Consider the following 17862-nt stretch of genomic DNA (forward strand, 5'->3'; position numbering starts at 1 on the left):
TTTTGCAATTTTATATTCCACATATATATTAGACGTACCCTGCAGGGTCTTGTCTAGTACAGTGGAGCAAAATTACACCCGTAGTCATCACTACACGTATCTTCAGATCCATTCCTTGTTGTATTCAGGCACACGTATAACCAATTTTCGTCATAGTTGCCTAATCTTCCCGAATGTCTAGGAGACTCCTGAATAGTTAGGAGCTCCCCCGCACTTCCGAAAGAGCAGGGCAACCTCCCGGATCATGCCCTGTTTGTTTGTGAAGAGGGTGGGGCTAAGTACATCATCCCGCCCCCGCCCCCTGCTCTGATAGGCTGAAATTGGCCGCGTTTGACGGGGCAGGGCCTGATGATGCGAATATCATAGCCACGCCCCCCATGACGGAGTCCCCTCCCAGAGAGCTTGATGCCAATGTTGACAAGTATGATTTATGTGTGTTTTAAACATATAGTGCACAATTTACTCAGTATGCGTCCTTTGATGAAGCAATCCCGTAGAGTGCACCAAAACAGACTCCTCATTTAGTGAATACAACATCATTTGCATGTAATTGTGTCAAAATATGAAAATGTTACAATGATCTCTGTCACGTACAGAAAAGGTATCTTGTTAGCTATAACTTTTACGAAAAGAAAACACAAACCGAATGCATCATGGTAGTCCACTGTGTATTGCAAAACCATATGTTTAGAACACTTGCTAGTCACAATAGTGTGTTAATCACAAACACAACAAAATATGTTACATATGCAAATGGAAAGCTTATGTGTTAAACTGTACTTTAAATATTAGCAGTGCTGGAAGTCACTGTAATTCATATAGCGATAACTGCATGTGATGTCTTTGAGGTGTTTTGACATGATGACAGCAGTGGAAATAAACTGTTATAAAGGGAGTTTAAAGGGAAACTAACATATTTTAAATTCTAGTTTACCGTACATTTTAGTTTGGAAAAAAGGATGTGTTGCCGATAGCAACCAATCAGATTCTAACTTTCATTTATTTAGTGCATTCTACAAAATGACAGCTAGAATCTGATTGGTTGCTATAGGCAACATCTCCACTTTTTCAAACCCGCAGTTTAGTAAATATACCCCTAAGTGACTGTTGCAGTGGAATTTAAGGTGCATATAATATGATAGTAAGAATAATTTATTACAAAAGCTTGACATGAGTGTGAGTATAGTCGCATGACAATCAGTAGTGACGTAGTGCTCATACTTGTCTACTCTCCCAGAATGTCTGGGAGACTCCCGAGTAGGTCAACCGCACCTTGTCTTCTTGCGTAGTAGGTGGGTCATGGTTAAGTTATACTCTATGAATTGCTTATTAAGACCTCATGATGCACAATAATGCAGAATGGGACATTGTGTAATGGGTGGCGGGGCTACGATGATGTAAATTTTGTTGTCATGCAGGTAATATTCACATCAGGACATGAAGGCACACACCCGTCCTTGCCTACCAGCATCTACATACACACACACACACACACACACACACACACACACGCACGCACGCACACACACAATACAAGGTAATATAAGCAAAGAACAACTGTGACTCAGGAAATGATACAATTGCTATAAGTCTATATTCTGAGTCATAAAGAGATGAGATAGCAGTAGTGTTAAGTACCACTGTGATGATGGTAGCATAAAGACATTGAGTTATACTACGGTCCTCCCTGGACTGATAAGAATAAGGTATATCTCTCTACAAATATGTGAATAACATGATGAGGGGAGTAATCCTCATAAAGTACAACTGTGAACAAGATGAGGGGAGGAGTAGTCCCGACTGTATTAAGCAATTCAAGGCCAGACCTCTAGTTCAGGTTATACCGTAGATTACAATACATCCAGTTACTCTATTTATAAAAAAAAAAAATGAAATCTCTTTATGCAATTAAATATATATTTGACAATTAGTTCTAATTAAGGCATTTCCTTGGATGATTTTTCACTCCCTTTGTTAGGAACCCCTCCAGCCGGCACAACACAACCCGGAGTCTACTCTGCCAGTCAGGTGTTCACTGGAGCCCCTGATGGTGGGGACAGACTGGGCTGCAGACTGACAGAGGGTCGTGAAGTGTGTACCGGCTGGGGAGAACCCAGGCAAGAAGAGTCAGGTCCACGCAGAGGTCAAAAGGTAGGCAGCAGGTAAAAGAAACGATGAGCAAGCTGAGGTCAGAGGTCACAGGCAAAGTAGCAGAACGGGTAAACGAGCCAAGGATCAGGGTCACAGGAAACACCAGCGAAGTCAAATACGAAGCCAAGGGTCATACACGGGAAGTCAAAACGTAGATACAGGAACAGGAACTGGAGCAAGCAGGTCAGCAGACTGGAGCACAGAAGCTATAACCGGCAATGAGGCAGCAGACCTCATTGCCTTAAATACAACCCACAACCAATCAGAACCTGCCCCTAGACAAGGCCACACTTGTAGGCTAATTGCCAGCACCTAGCAAGACCAATCAGGGCTTAGCACTGAAATCCACACCTGCAGGCTAATGCCTGCTAATTCAGCCACAGGCTAAATCTGCCTGATTGTCCCTAGAGCGCATGCGCGCCTGGCTGCCAGGACACGGCGCTGAGGAAGCGTCCGACCGTTGCCTTGGCAACGGTCGGGAGTTGGAAGGAAATGACGTCCCGGTCGTCATGGTGACGGCCGGGACGTTGGGACCTACAGGAAGCGAGCCGCGGCGGCTGTGAGTACCGCCGCGGCTCGTGACAGTACCCCCCCCTTGAGGAGGGGTTAAGGAACCCCGACATCCCGGTTTTCTTGGAAATTTTTTAAAGAACTCCTTCAACTGTTTAGGAGCATCGAGTTGTCTCCGTGGGATCCAAGACCGTTCTTCTAACCCACGATTCCTCCACTGCACTAGGAAGTGCACCTGACCTTGCACTTTTTTGGAATCCAAGATCTTCTGAACAACGTATCTTGGTGGTCTGTTTGATTTTCTCTCAGGCAAATTTGAAGACTGGATTTGAGTAGGATATAATACCGGCTTCAACAGAGAACAGTGAAATGTGTTGGGAATTCTCAATGAGCCCGGAATTCTTAACCTAAATGCAACAGAATTAACCTGCTTGATGATAAGGAACGGGCCGATGAACTTGGGACCTAACTTTTTGCAAGGCTGTCTGAGTTTAATGTTTTTTGTAGACAGCCACACTCTCTGGCCCACCTTGAAGGAGCAGATGGTATGGTGGCGATCCGAAAAAATTTTTGCGACAACTGAAGCCTGTTTCAGAGATGCCTGTACTTTCCTCCAGATAACTCTGAGATCTCTTGCAGTGGAACGGATCTCCTGGACACCAACTGGGTTAAGTGAATGCAGGGAGTTAGATCTGGGGTGAAAACCATAATTGCAGAAAAACGGAGAAGTTTTAGTAGATGAATGACAGGAATTGTTACAGGCGAATTCTGCCCAGGGTAACAAGGAAGACCAATTATCATGGAACTCTGACGTGTAGCATCGCAAAAATTTTTCCAAGGACTGGTTAACTCTTTCGGTCTGCCCATTGGACTGAGGGTGATATGCGGATGATAAACTAACCTTGATTCCGAGGAGGGTACAGAAAGATCTCCAGAATTGCGCTATGAACTGGGAACCCCGATCGGAAACTATGTCAGTAGGGAGTCCATGGAGCCGGAAAATATGTTGAATGAATAAGACGGCCAAATCCCGAGCTGTAGGCAGTCTGGGTAAGGGAACGAAATGGGACATCTTACTGAACCGGTCTACCACGACCCAAATGGTCTTGTGTCCTGCAGAAGGTGGTAGATCCACTATAAAGTCCATGGACAAGTGGGTCCATGGTTTTGCAGGTGGTGCCAAAGGAACTAACTGGCCTATTGGGCGGATCCTAGGAACTTTGTTTCTGGCACAAACCTCACATGAGAGGATATGACTCCTGACGTCAGCAGACATAGATGGCCACCAGACTGTACGGGAAAGGATTTCTAACGTCTTGAAAATTCCAGGATGCCCTGCAACCCTACTGTTATGCGCCTCTGCAATAACCGCCTTCCTTAGATGGACTGGAACAAAGAGACGTCGCTCCGGAGTAGTATCAGGGGCTAATTTCTGGAATCTCTGAAGTGTGATACTCAGATCTTGGGTCAACCCGGCATGGATTACAGAAGGGGGAATAATCGGCTCTGGGATAGTGACTGGAATGTGGTGTGCCGACATCATAGTTGGCCTCCGCTGAAGAGAACTGACGGGAGAAATAAGCACATGGGTGCAGACGATTAGTATGAGGATCCTTCTGCGATAGGATGGCACCGGCACCGATGTCAGAGGCGTCGACCTCAAGAATAAATGTCCTAGCTGGATCCGGATGTCTGAGGACCTGAGCGGAGACAAAGGCCCTTTTCAGGCTTTCGAATGAGGCTACTGCTTGGGACGACCAATTAGTTGGATCCATTCCTTTACGGGTCAGAGCGACAATGGGAGCCACAATGTCGGCAAAGTTGTGAATGAATCTCCTATAATAATTGGAGAAGCCCAGGAACCTCTGCACCGCCTTAAGATTGTTGGGTTGCACCCAATCCAGAATAGCCTGGACCTTAGCTGGATCCATGGAGAATCCCTCAGAAGAGATTACATAGCCTAAAAAGGATACTCTCTGTACCTCGAACTCACACTTTTCCAGCTTAGCGTACAGGTGGTTCTCTCGTAATTTCTGTAGAACTTGTTTGACGTGAGTCTGATGGGCGGGCAAAGATCTGGAATAGATGAGGATATCATCTAAATAGACGACCACGAAACAACCAAGGAATTCCCGAAGAACTTCATTGATCAAGTCCTGGAACACTGCAGGTGCATTACTAAGGCCAAACGGCATGACCAGATACTCGTAGTGGCCAGAGTGCGAATTGAATGCCGTCTTCCACTCATCTCCTTCTTTGATACGGATGAGATTATATGCTCCGCGAAGGTCGATTTTAGTGAAGACAGTGGCCCCTCTTAGCTGATCAAACAAAACCGAGATGAGCGGAAGGGGATAGGTGTTCTTGACTGTGATATGATTCAATCCCCGGTAGTCAATACAAGGTCTTAACCCTCCGTCTTTTTTTGATACAAAGAAGCATCCCGCTCCTACGGGAGACTTAGATGGCCTGATGAAGCCTCTCTCCAGGTTTTCATCGATATACTCCTGCATGGATTTTGTTTCTGGAGCAGAAAGGGAATACAAACGCCCCTTAGGTAACTTGGAACCAGGAATAAGTTCGATGGCACAGTCAAAGTCACGATGTGGCGGTAAGGTATCAGCAGCCTTCTTGGAGAACACGTCCCAGAATTCATGATACTGTGAGGGAAGCCGCTCCGGAATAGGCTGAATCATACGCAGAGACAGTGACAAACAAGACTGTGTACAATAAGTACTCCACTTGACAATCTCTCCTTTTACCCAGTCTATGACAGGGTTATGACAGGAAAGCCATGGGTGGCCCAAGATCATAGGAACCGACGAACAATCGATCAGGAAGAAGGTGATTGACTCAGAATGGAGAGCTCCGATCTTCAACTGTAGTGGCGGGGTCTCCCAGGAAATCTTGCCACCAGGCAACGGACCTCCGTCTAAGCCACAGACAGTAATGGCAGAGTTGAGTTTTACCATCGGAATTCCGGCAGAGCGGGCAAACCCAATATCAAGGAAGTTGCCTGCAGCTCCGCTATCAATGAAGGCCGACAGGTCCACAGAGCGAGCCCGGAAGGTGAGCTGTGCAGGGATTAATACAGCATTTTTCGGGGAGATAATTTGCAGACCTAGGTGAACTTTCCCCTCATTCCCTAGGCATGGTCTTTTCCCGACTTATTTGGGCAAGAACGGGAGAAGTGGCCTTTTATGCCACAGTATAGACATAGACCTTGCGAACGTCTCCTGTCTCTCTCTTCCGAAGAGAGACGATATGCTCCTAATTGCATAGGCTCCTCACCATCCTGGGAAACAGGAACGAAGGCGAATGGAGGTGATGATGCTTCCTTTTCAGTTTTCCGCTCCTTATATCTCCTGTCAATTCTAATGGAGAGGTGCATCAGATCCTCCAGAGAACTAGGAGACGGGTATTGCACCAAAGAATCTTTAATCTGTTCAGATAGGCCGAGACGGAACTGACTCCGTAAGGCAGGGTCGTTCCATCCACTATCAGGTGACCATCTACGGAATTCAGCGCAGTATTCTTCTGCCGACCGTCGGCCTTGTTTCAAGGACCGTAGATGAGCTTCCGCGGAGGCCACTCGATCCGGGTCATCATACAGTAGACCCAGTGCCTCGAAGAAGGAGTCTACGGACTGCATGGTCGGACTGGTCTGCGGCAAAGAAAACGCCCAGGACTGGGGGTCACCCTGTAGAAGGGAAATAATAATCCCAACTCTTTGCTGCTCTGAACCGGAGGAGCGAGGTCTCATCCGAAAATAGAGCTTGCAGCTCTCCCTGAAGTTCCGAAACAGGGTTCTATTTCCGGAGAACCGATCTGGTAAGTTCATTTTGGGTTCACAGATGGGACCTGGAGTCGGTTGTGAAGCTTTTGTGGCTTCTTCTTGAACAGACATACGCTCAGCCAATCCCTGCATCATCTGATACAAGGACTCAACGTGGCCTGCTAGAGTTTGTGCTGGAGACGGTGTGGATCCACTTGTATCCATCCTAATCTTGTCTCCGTGAGTGGGCCGGTTATAATGTTAGGAACCCCTCCAGCCGGCACAACACAACCCGGAGTCTACTCTGCCAGTCAGGTGTTCACTGGAGCCCCTGATGGTGGGGACAGACTGGGCTGCAGACTGACAGAGGGTCGTGAAGTGTGTACCGGCTGGGGAGAACCCAGGCAAGAAGAGTCAGGTCCACGCAGAGGTCAAAAGGTAGGCAGCAGGTAACAGAAACGATGAGCAAGCTGAGGTCAGAGGTCACAGGCAAAGTAGCAGAACGGGTAAACGAGCCAAGGATCAGGGTCACAGGAAACACCAGCGAAGTCAAATACGAAGCCAAGGGTCATACACGGGAAGTCAAAACGTAGATACAGGAACAGGAACTGGAGCAAGCAGGTCAGCAGACTGGAGCACAGAAGCTATAACCGGCAATGAGGCAGCAGACCTCATTGCCTTAAATACAACCCACAACCAATCAGAACCTGCCCCTAGACAAGGCCACACTTGTAGGCTAATTGCCAGCACCTAGCAAGACCAATCAGGGCTTAGCACTGAAATCCACACCTGCAGGCTAATGCCTGCTAATTCAGCCACAGGCTAAATCTGCCTGATTGTCCCTAGAGCGCATGCGCGCCTGGCTGCCAGGACACGGCGCTGAGGAAGCGTCCGACCGTTGCCTTGGCAACGGTCGGGAGTTGGAAGGAAATGACGTCCCGGTCGTCATGGTGACGGCCGGGACGTTGGGACCTACAGGAAGCGAGCCGCGGCGGCTGTGAGTACCGCCGCGGCTCGTGACACCCTTGTAATCTGATATCATCTAGCAACATTGCATATATCCGCAATAAGCCTATTCAATGATTATTTTATATGTTTCCCTAGGTACCCAAAAATGATTAACTTGTTCAATCAGATCTACTGTATTATCCCAAAATTGAGAAATGATAGGGCACTCCCACCAAATGTAACTCGCTGGATTTCTGCTTCGAGCTGAAATCCAGCGAGTAAATTACTGTAATAACAGTAATCCTGCGCGGACCGCGGGATTTTCGGCAATCCCGCGGACAATTGAATATGCCCCTAGGAATTACATTACCCACATTGGAATTTAAGTTAATTGAAACATAATACTTTTTTTCTGACTTAAACCATGGCTTGTGAGCAGAAGGTCCAATCAGAACACGCAATCAAAAGAGTTTTGATTCTGATTGGTTCTTCTGCTTACACTCTTCCCTCCACCTTCATTTTAAAGAGACAAATGGAATTGATTTGCTGTTCTGTGCTACAATACTGGCAGATCCCCAGGAAAAACAGCTGCATGAAGCAGGGCGGGGATCCGCCTGGGGTATGGAGTATGTTGGTGACACTGGAGCTTTAAAGGGGTTGTCCATATGTATAAAATTTTAACGAATTGGCTATCCTGCAACCTTTATTAAATGCATACTTTATTTTCTTCCTTCTTTAGCTATGTATTAAGATCACCAGGAGGCGTTCATTTTTATATTTTGCTCTAAAATATGAAACCGCTCTGGTATGCGCTCTGCACTGGATGTAGTTTATTGACTGAACAAAATTTGATCATATGTGCCCTATGATTGTATCCCTTCCCTCCTCCATTCTGCCTCTCCAGGCATAAAGGTGAACAAATGCACAAATCTAATTCTGGACATGCACATTTTTGGTGCACATGCACAGTGCGAAAATTTGTATTTTACACAAATAACAGACTTGCATGCAACTCTTAATTAACCCTGTCACAATCAGTGCTGTCTCTAGGGTAAAAGGATCTAGTGGTCTTCAAAAGTAAAGCTTTGCTCCAAGGGAATTGCTCATGGGCAGAGATATGTAGGAGATATTAGGAAGCAAAGTTTCCCAGCACCAGCAACAGAAGCAGGGCCAGATTAAGGGAATGGAGGCCCCTGGGCTAAGGGGGTCTCCATTCCCCCGTGAGGGCCCCCCCCCCCGTGATCTGAGCTGCCCCCCTCCCCCGGTGAGCGAGCCGCCCCCAAGGCACTTACCTCCTTCTCCTGGCATTGCAGTCCTTCTCTGGCGCGCTGTACGCTCCTTACTGAGAAGATCACATGAGAGTGAGACTCACAAGATCTCCTCAGTAAGGAGACTACAGCACGCCGGGGAAGGACCGCAGTGAAAGTGCTCAGCAGCATTGATCGGGCCGGGGGCGCCCCCGCCCCGACCGATCAATACTGCTGCTGAGCACTTAAAAGGGCCCCCTGGATGCCCGAGGCCCCTGGACTGTAGCCCAGTTAGCCCTATGGTTAATCCGGCCCTGCACAGAAGAGATCAGAAGGAAAGAAGGCGGTGCGCCTGAAATATTAGACGGTGTGTCTTGTATGGTCCAGTAGGTGGCAGTACTCAGACTCTGCAATGAACCAATAGCAACTATATATATATATATATATATATATGTATGTATATATACACAATATATATATATATATATATATATATATATATATATATATATATGGCTAATACACACGCGAAACACACAAACAAATTTGGTTAAATGTTTGCAATTGACTCTTTGTTGTACTTGACTATTCCTACTGATTAGATTTTCCGCATTTTTTGGGCTTATTTTGTTTGGGTTATTTAGGTTTTTGTGTGCTAATTACCATTTAGAACGACCTTCGCTATTCCAAATCGACCCGATTTTGTATCCATTCGTTTGATTTGCTAAGTGTTAAATTAATAGGATGATCTAATTAATTTAAGCAACAAAGTGTAACTGCGATGCCACCTAAAAAGCAAATGTCTGCTGTGGGAGTAACTGCACAGCAAGAAGCAGCAAAAAGACGAAGGACGGAGCGGGATAAAGCCCAACGACAAACTATGACTGATGCCCAAAGAGAACGCAAAAGTCATCGTCATCGCCATGCAAATATGACTCCTCAGCAAGTTGCCGTCACATAGAAAACAATCGAAGAGAGAAAAAGACAGAGATAATATCACGTCAACGCCTACAAAGTCAGTGAACAAGACGCCACGCCATTCTTGATGTCGGTAACTTTGATGAAACAAATATTAATGCTCATAACTGTGGTACCATGAACAATACTTATGAACTTTGCCATGCTAAGCATTTTGCGGCTGAGCAGCCGTCTGACAAACCATTCAATAAATTCTGGCACAAGGGTAAAGTCAGATTAGGTGCAATAAGGTCCGCTCCTGTTAATGAGCACTTAATGAATGGACAGCAGAGTACGGCGATTTGCTGACGGGAAAATCAAAAGTATTGGTGGCACGGAACGGGGGAAATTGGTAAAAGACGCTGAGAAGCTTTACACAAAAACTGTAGTATATAAAGAAATATTTCTGAAATAGAAATTGTGTTAAGTCCGGTCCCTGCGCTCTGCTAATGACCGTCGCTTCTCCTCCACTCTTATTACCACTTCCCACTCTAGAATCCAAGACTTCCTCCGAGCTGCCCCCCTGCACTGGAATGACCTCCCTCGCTCCATCCGTCTCGCTCCCAATCTGTGCTCCTTCAAACGAGCACTTAAAACTCACCTGTTCCTCAAAGCTTATCAACCATCCACTTAACCCCTCATCTACTCTGCTCGCTATTCCCTCTCTCCCCTGGCTCCTTCTTCTCTCCCCTGGCATCACCAGCTCCCTCTCGTGTCTGATTTGTCCACCCTCCCTTAGGATGTAAGCTCTTATGAGCAGGGCCCCTCTTCCCTCGTGTCTCCATACCTATTCTTCTGCTCTGTCCTTACTCCATATGGCTGTCCTGGAGTTACTGAAGCATTGGTACTTTGTGTTTATCGTTCTGTACTGTTTAACCCTGTATGGTCTACTGTTTGTACTATGTACGGCGCTGCGGAAACCTTGTGGCGCCCAACAAATAAACAATAATAATAATAATAATAAGTTCTTTTCTTTTTTGTTTGGAGCCAGTAGTTGATTCCACATTTGTGGATAAATGATGCGCAAAATTTAACCGTTACCACAAAAGGATCCAACATGATCTTACTCTTAATTTTTTCTGACATTTTGATGGACTTTTAACTAGTTACAAATATTCATGCTACACTCCCCAAGGTTCATTTACAAAAACTGTTTTTGCAATTCATAAATGAGCCTTATTATGTGCTAAATGGACTCAGGTGCATCAGAGACTCATCTCTAAACATGTTCTACATTATTCTTTTTAGAGCAGAACCACACAGTTGACTGTTACATTAAATATGGATGATCCACTTTTAGGTGAGCTGATTCCTTTCACTTTGCAATAGCATTGTGCATTCATATTGTGTTCCATGACTGTCTTAATGTTCTAGCCTAATCTATTTTATTAATAACATGAGATAATCCCTTTTTAATATAAACATGGGTGGAGGGGGTCATGTGAGGTTTACTAAACATTTAGCTATTTTAGTTCTCCGCCTTCACAGGAATGTTGATAGTATAATGAACAAGGGAGATTTAATTTACGCTTCAATACAAGTAAGCTGAGGCTACTGAAAGAAACATATCAGTGGTGACTACAACAGAATGAATTGTAAGTTAAAGACATCAGTGCTGTAGATTTATGATGTTTGTCGCTTGTCTGGCTGCAGATGGATAGAAAGCACCTGCATTGAAGTTGCTGTAGCTTGATTGGATGGTCATGTCATGGTCAATCCACCATGTTATGGACTCAGGCAGGAGTTTATTGGACAGGACGTCTAGAGCTGAGGAGTGAAATTCTCCAAACTGATCCACGTTTCTCATTTGCAAACGTGCAAGTTTTGTCTGATGAATTTGGTCTTATGTGTTCACAGTCCTACCCAAACCACACCACACCTCAGAATGACTCCACCGCCGTCATTGCGGCACTATTCATAGACTATAAATTCAGCTAAATGTGAACTTACAAATAAAAGGCCTGATTCAGGGGCAAACGCATGATTTGTAGAGGGGGTTTTCCACACCACGCCACCAGTGGGCGTGACCAGCATGCATGGGGGTGTGGCTATAATTTTAGAGAGTGCTTGGCTGCTCTCCAACTCTCCCTATCCCCATAATATACATGGGCAATGCTGCGTGTACTACTGTTAGGTGCATTCAGCGCTCTGTTTTCGAGCAGAGCCGTGTGAAGCTGGGGCAGGGTCCAGCCCAGTGTCGGACTGGGGCATGAAGGGCCCACCAGGGGACTGCAATGCTAGGGGCCCACCAGAGGGGGTGTGCCTAGCCATTATAGAGGCAAGACCAGACACTAGAGGAGGAGTGGTCAGCCCACGAAGGACAGCTAGCTGTAGTATATAAAGAATGCAGTGTGTGCATAAAGAGTACACAGTCCTTAGATTGGGCAGAACAGTCACCAAAATCGAGATTGTCCAACTAGACCAGGCTTGGCTAACCTGTGCCACTCCAGGTGTTGTGAAACTACAAGCCCCAGCATGCTTTGCCAATATATAGCAGCTTATTGATGGAAGGGTATGCTGGGACTTGTAGTTTCACAACACCTGGAGTGCCACAGGATAGCCAGGTCTGCACTAGACTCAGAACATTTGACAGACTGACTGCATTTACTATACTCTCATCTGCAGAGCTGACGCTCATCTCCTGCATCTACCATACACTTGTCTGCAGAGCTGACGCTCCACCTGCTACATTTACCACACCATGGTCTGCAAGGCTGACGCTCACCTGCTGCATCTACTATACTCTTGTCTGCAGAGCTGACGCTCACCTCCCGCATCTACCATACTGTTGTCTGCAGAGCTAACACTCCACCTGCTGTATTCATATGCTGTTGTCCGCTGAGCTGGCCCTCTACAGTTGTTCTTGGCTGATTCTCTCCACTCCTGTTCTACGTGGTAACCGGCTAGACTACAGAGCTGACGCTCCATCCAGTGCACCTATATTCGGTTACTGCAGAGTTCACGCTCCATCTCCTGTTCCTGGGTGATGGGACCGCTGACTACTCCTCCTACGGACCTTTCTCCTGTAGCCTTCCCAAGGGCTTCCGTTCAGTACTCCTAGTGGGGGCCGCGACCTGCGAGTCAGACGCAGCTAAGACCATACTGCTTTGCGGCGGTTCCTGGTGAACACTTTTCTCCTCGTTAGACTCCGCGCCCTGCTGGAGTAGTGCAAAACTGTACGAACCCTATGAATCGCTTCATTAACTTGATACCTTCGTGTGGAACCGTGACATTGTCCTACCTGTTCTTGTAATTTTTACCATCTGTGGCTGCTGGTTCCTTTAGTTGTGGCTTGTCTGGATCCTGGAATGTTGAGGGTCATATTTGGAAAAAATAATGGGTACATTTAGAAAACTCCAACCAGCCCCGGCGTTAAATCAATAGGACCCACAATTAATACTTAGGACTTCCTCCAACACAAACATTAAAGTAATAGTATTCCTTTTTAATAAACCTATTTCCCTCCCTCCGGACAGCCCCTACAATAAATTAATCGCATTTACGTATAATAAATATACCTATTTCCCACAACCGTCACTGCCACTAAATAATTCATATTCACATTTAATAAATAGACCTCATGCTCCTCAAACTCAGCCCCACATTCAATTACTAGCCCCCAAACCACCCTATCTTCAATTAATAGTCCCCACTATAAAATTAAATTGCCCCACCTACACCCTACACAGAAAATAGCACCCATTATTTAGCCAGCACCTTCCACACACACATTACATTACCACAAGCCCGCTGTGCCATCACAAACACATTACTGTGCGCCTTAATCTCTCTGCCATGCTCCCCCTTCACTTACCTTTTCTATCTGCTTCTTTTTCTTTTCTTCTCTTCTGTCTTCTACGGCGCTCCTCACTGAACGTCGAGCGTGATGACATCATGCCCGACATTCAGTGCGAACAGAGCCCGTGCAGCGGTCACGTGAGTTTTTTTTCTTTCTTCTTTTTAAAGTTTCTCGCTCCCTCCAACAACGAAGAGGGGAGCGATTCGGAGTCGCGGCCTACCGGGGGATAGCCCGGTTCCTCGGCGGGCCAGTCTGACCCTGGTCCAGCTGCCTCAATTATACAGTGCCCCAGGCTTGGAGGGGGGTTTCCAGGCACTAGGACCCCCCGCCCCCTCGGTATGCCTATGTGATTCATTTTATCTGCCGATTTTGAGTGTATCGTCCACAAAATCAATGCCATGGCCAGAACCAGGACATATGTCAGTAAACGCAGCCCTGTTCGCCCCGTCTTCGAGTGCAAAAGTAAATTATTACAGCTTATGATTTCGGGTATAGAATGAAGCTGAGAAGGGGCATCTTGCCATAGTCTCTGTACACCAAGGGTGTGCCACAGTTAAGTGCACATAGCCACATCCGAATCACGCTCTTGGCAGCTCAAAGTTATTTGTTTCTCTGCCCTGCTCCAACCATAGGTCTACGTCATGATCAGTAGTGATGACAGTCTTGTATGCATGCTATAACATGTGTTTGCAAACAGGAGCAACTGTAAAAAAAAATATTTTATGTTCAGTAAACATTCAGAACATCCTAATAAATGTATTTCAAGAGGGGGAAAAGTTAAAAAAAAAACAACACTTTTTTTTTCTTAAATGTTTTATCATTAATACCTTTATTATTAGCAGGTGACATTCATTGAGTTTTCTTTTCTTTTTCTGTGCGTTCTTTTCCAAAATTATAATCCACATAAGTATTGGACGTATCCTGCAATGTCTTGTGCAGTAGAGCAGAGCAGACCTACACCCAAATTCAACAGCGCACGTATCTTTAGACCTGTTCCTTGTTGAATTCGGGAGTAAGCAGATGCAAATTATGTGCAGTTTTGAACAAACGCAGGTTGCGCTCAAATTGCGAAAAAAAGCAAAAAAGGAACTTGAAGCCTCAACTTCCCACCTCTGCTTAAACAGCATCAGCTAAATGTTGCCTCATCTTGGTTTATCTGTAATTCAAAGCATACTGAACATTATACAACAACAGAAATGTAATTTGTGTCGCAAGCTTCTATCTAGCAAAACAATTTATATACAAAATACACCATACTTACCTACTTTCTTCAGCTCCCTTCCGGGAGCCAGCCAGTGGAGGTGGGCGTGAGGGGGCGGGGCGGCCGAAATTTGCGTCATTTTGGCCCCGCCCCCTGTGACGTCATGACGCAAATAGCGTCATTTGACAAACGCCGCGATTCACCGGGAATCGCGGCGTTTGGGATCTAATTCTGCCCACTTCCTAGTGAAGTGGGCAGAACTCGGGAGATTGCCACACTCACCCGGGAGTCCGGGAGACTCTTGCAAAATGCGGGAGTCTCCCGGACATTCCGGGAGAGTTGGCAAATATGAAATATCACGTCCTTGTCATAAAGTCAATTAAAAAGCTCATCCACATGAATGTGCTTCTTTCTACAATTTTGTGCAAAAGCGATGTCTCAAACAAAAGAAAAGAACATCAGAAGAAAGAAGCAATTGTAAATATCCTTATATTATTCAGTGTATCAAACTGACTATTATTCAGTGTATCAAACTGACACCCATGAAGTGTCTATGTAACATCTAATCTACACAGCAATGCCACCTCTAGTGATGTTTCCACCATGGTGTAACTCTCCACATTCAGCTCACATGAAGAGTCATCCTAACCTTATTGTATGTCGAAATAATAAAATAAACAATATAGTGAAGCTCCACCAACTATGTTTCTCTTACAATTAATTATCTCCAATTACACTGACATTTCATGGTAGAGTAAGGAGACATGTATCAAGATCTGTCCATCTCCCACATAAAGCTAAGTAAACACTACAGAAGATTTCTCCCTATGCAATATCATTAATAATTTTACCAACTATTGAAAGTCCCGATCACCATGCCGATTCATTTGTACACACTTACACGATTTTATATGATTTACCATCAGATCTGTGCTCTCCATCTGCCATAACCATCTGCTGAAAAGATCATGACTCTGCACACTCCATAGAGATCTGCTTACACTGCAGCTCATGAGTGCCTACACACTTCAGAATTTGCCCGACATCTTTCATAGTGATTTTGAGTCAGTTTATAAGATCAAATAAACGATATGATGTGCTTTGGAACAATAAAACATGATCGTCGGAGCACATACGCTAATGCGGTATCGGAGCTAGCGGTCGTTTATCGTGTGAGTGACATGATAACTGTGTGAAAAACGTTTAGTATGTACCTAGCTTATGTATTTATTCACTTATCAAGAGACTCCAATCAAAAACCCTTTGCTGATCTATAGGAGTCCACTTTTTTCAACCCAAAGGGCTCATATGCTCAATTGTGAAGCACTAGAGAACTTGCTGGCACTATATAAATAAATGATGATGATGATGACGATATACCGGAAAAATTGAAACATGACGAACTTCTAGTGCATTAACTTTTTAAACAAATACATTTATTATAGTTTCTTAAGTCATGTACTTACAAAATAAAATACATGTAAAATCACATTTAACAATGCCTATCCCAAACATGTGAATATCTAAATAGTCTTGCAAGATATAAAAGAGTCCAAATAGATGGGAAAACAATTTGGGCACAAACTCGTTTCCCAACTTCTTATTTCCTGAAGATCTTGTTAGTCACCCCCACAAGTATTGGTGGTAGCCTTTCTCAATATGGTTTATAGTGTATTTTGTCTATGTGTTTACTGGAGAGCAGAGCCACAAATTTCACATTTTCGCTGTTGTGCTCAATTTCTTAATTAATGTGATGGTATTATAGGTAGAATTTGGGCTGCAAAAACCAGGGAGTTCTGGGAAGTGATTTTTTATTTTATGAAGTGAAATACTGTACAATATAATGTGCAGACTATACTAAGGTAAGGTGCACATGTATCATATGTGTATAGTACAAATAAATAAAATATATAGCAAAAACTTGATGTGGAATTTGACAAAAAGGAATGGTACAAACAAACTTAAGAGCCGTTCTAATTCATCTGTTATCAGTAATCAAGTCAGGATTATAACCAGGACACACACCTCAGCTTGAGATAAGAACAAGTTGTATCTTCCGAATTGCACTCACATTTTTTAAACATGAGAGTGATATTACTAATAGCAGCAATATATCAGTCTGCTCTTAGTCATAGTATGACCCTTCATGGCTCCAATACCTATTTTACTTTACCTTTTATATTTGGAACTCAACCCCCCCCCCTTCTAAAAAATCATGTACCTGGTAAAATCATGTGCTTGGTAAAATCATGTCCGTGGTAAAATCATGTCCGTGGTAAAATCATGTACTTGGTAAAATCATGTGCTTGGTAAAATCATGTACGTGGTAAAATCATGTACGTGGTAAAATCATGCCCGTGGTAAAATCATGTACGTGGTAAAATCATGTATGTGGTAAAATCATGTCCGTGGTAAAATCATGTTCGTGGTAAAATCATGTACGTTTGGGCTTTCAGTTAAGGACTTGATGCTGGGTCCCATAGTAACTGCATGTGCTGCTGCGTTAGTTCCACCACTGCATACAATATAACCTTGCTAAGACCAGTCCCACACAAAAGGAATGGATATAACTTAATTGAAATATAATTTCCTGGGGTTCGGTAGTGTCTCTGATATCACAACCTTTGTGTCACCTGCAGTAAATAAAATGCTGAAGAGGTAAAATAAATACAGTGTTGGCTGACAAATCATATCAGACTATAGATATATGTTGGTCATTTGCAATCTAGTGAGACCTTAGATGCTGTGTCTTGTTATGTTGAGAGTTAAATAGGTGATGAAGTCATGATTTCCCATGAGTTGCTAAATATGAGTCATTTAGTTAATCATTGAAAGTGTGTCACTTCTGGGTCTACTGAACGTGATGTACGGACAAATGTAAGCCGCCAAGCAATGCTTAGCATAAGTCTGCAGATATTCTCGGGATGCTGTACATGTTAAGTGGTGAGAGGTGGGTGAATCAATTTGCCCATTTCTGAAATTTCCACGTATCAGCAATTTGCAAATTCATTAATCAGCAAGTTCGCCTAAAACTGAGGCAATTATTAAATCACAATCCTGCTATATGCCCACTACAAGACTAAAGTGATAGGATTTTTTGCTACATCAGAAAGAGAGTCTGTGCTTTTCTATTGCTAAGAAAGATTGTCATAAACCTTCTTAGAGCAAGGAAAGGAAATGTGGCAGAGAAAAAATAATGAACATACCAATAAAATTCACCAAACTCTCACCAATACTACCTCTCAAGGAGAGTCTAGCTACCAATGCAAAAAAA

The sequence above is a fragment of the Mixophyes fleayi genome, chromosome 11, assembly GCF_038048845.1.
Source record: "Mixophyes fleayi isolate aMixFle1 chromosome 11, aMixFle1.hap1, whole genome shotgun sequence".
Lineage (NCBI taxonomy): Eukaryota > Metazoa > Chordata > Amphibia > Anura > Limnodynastidae > Mixophyes > Mixophyes fleayi.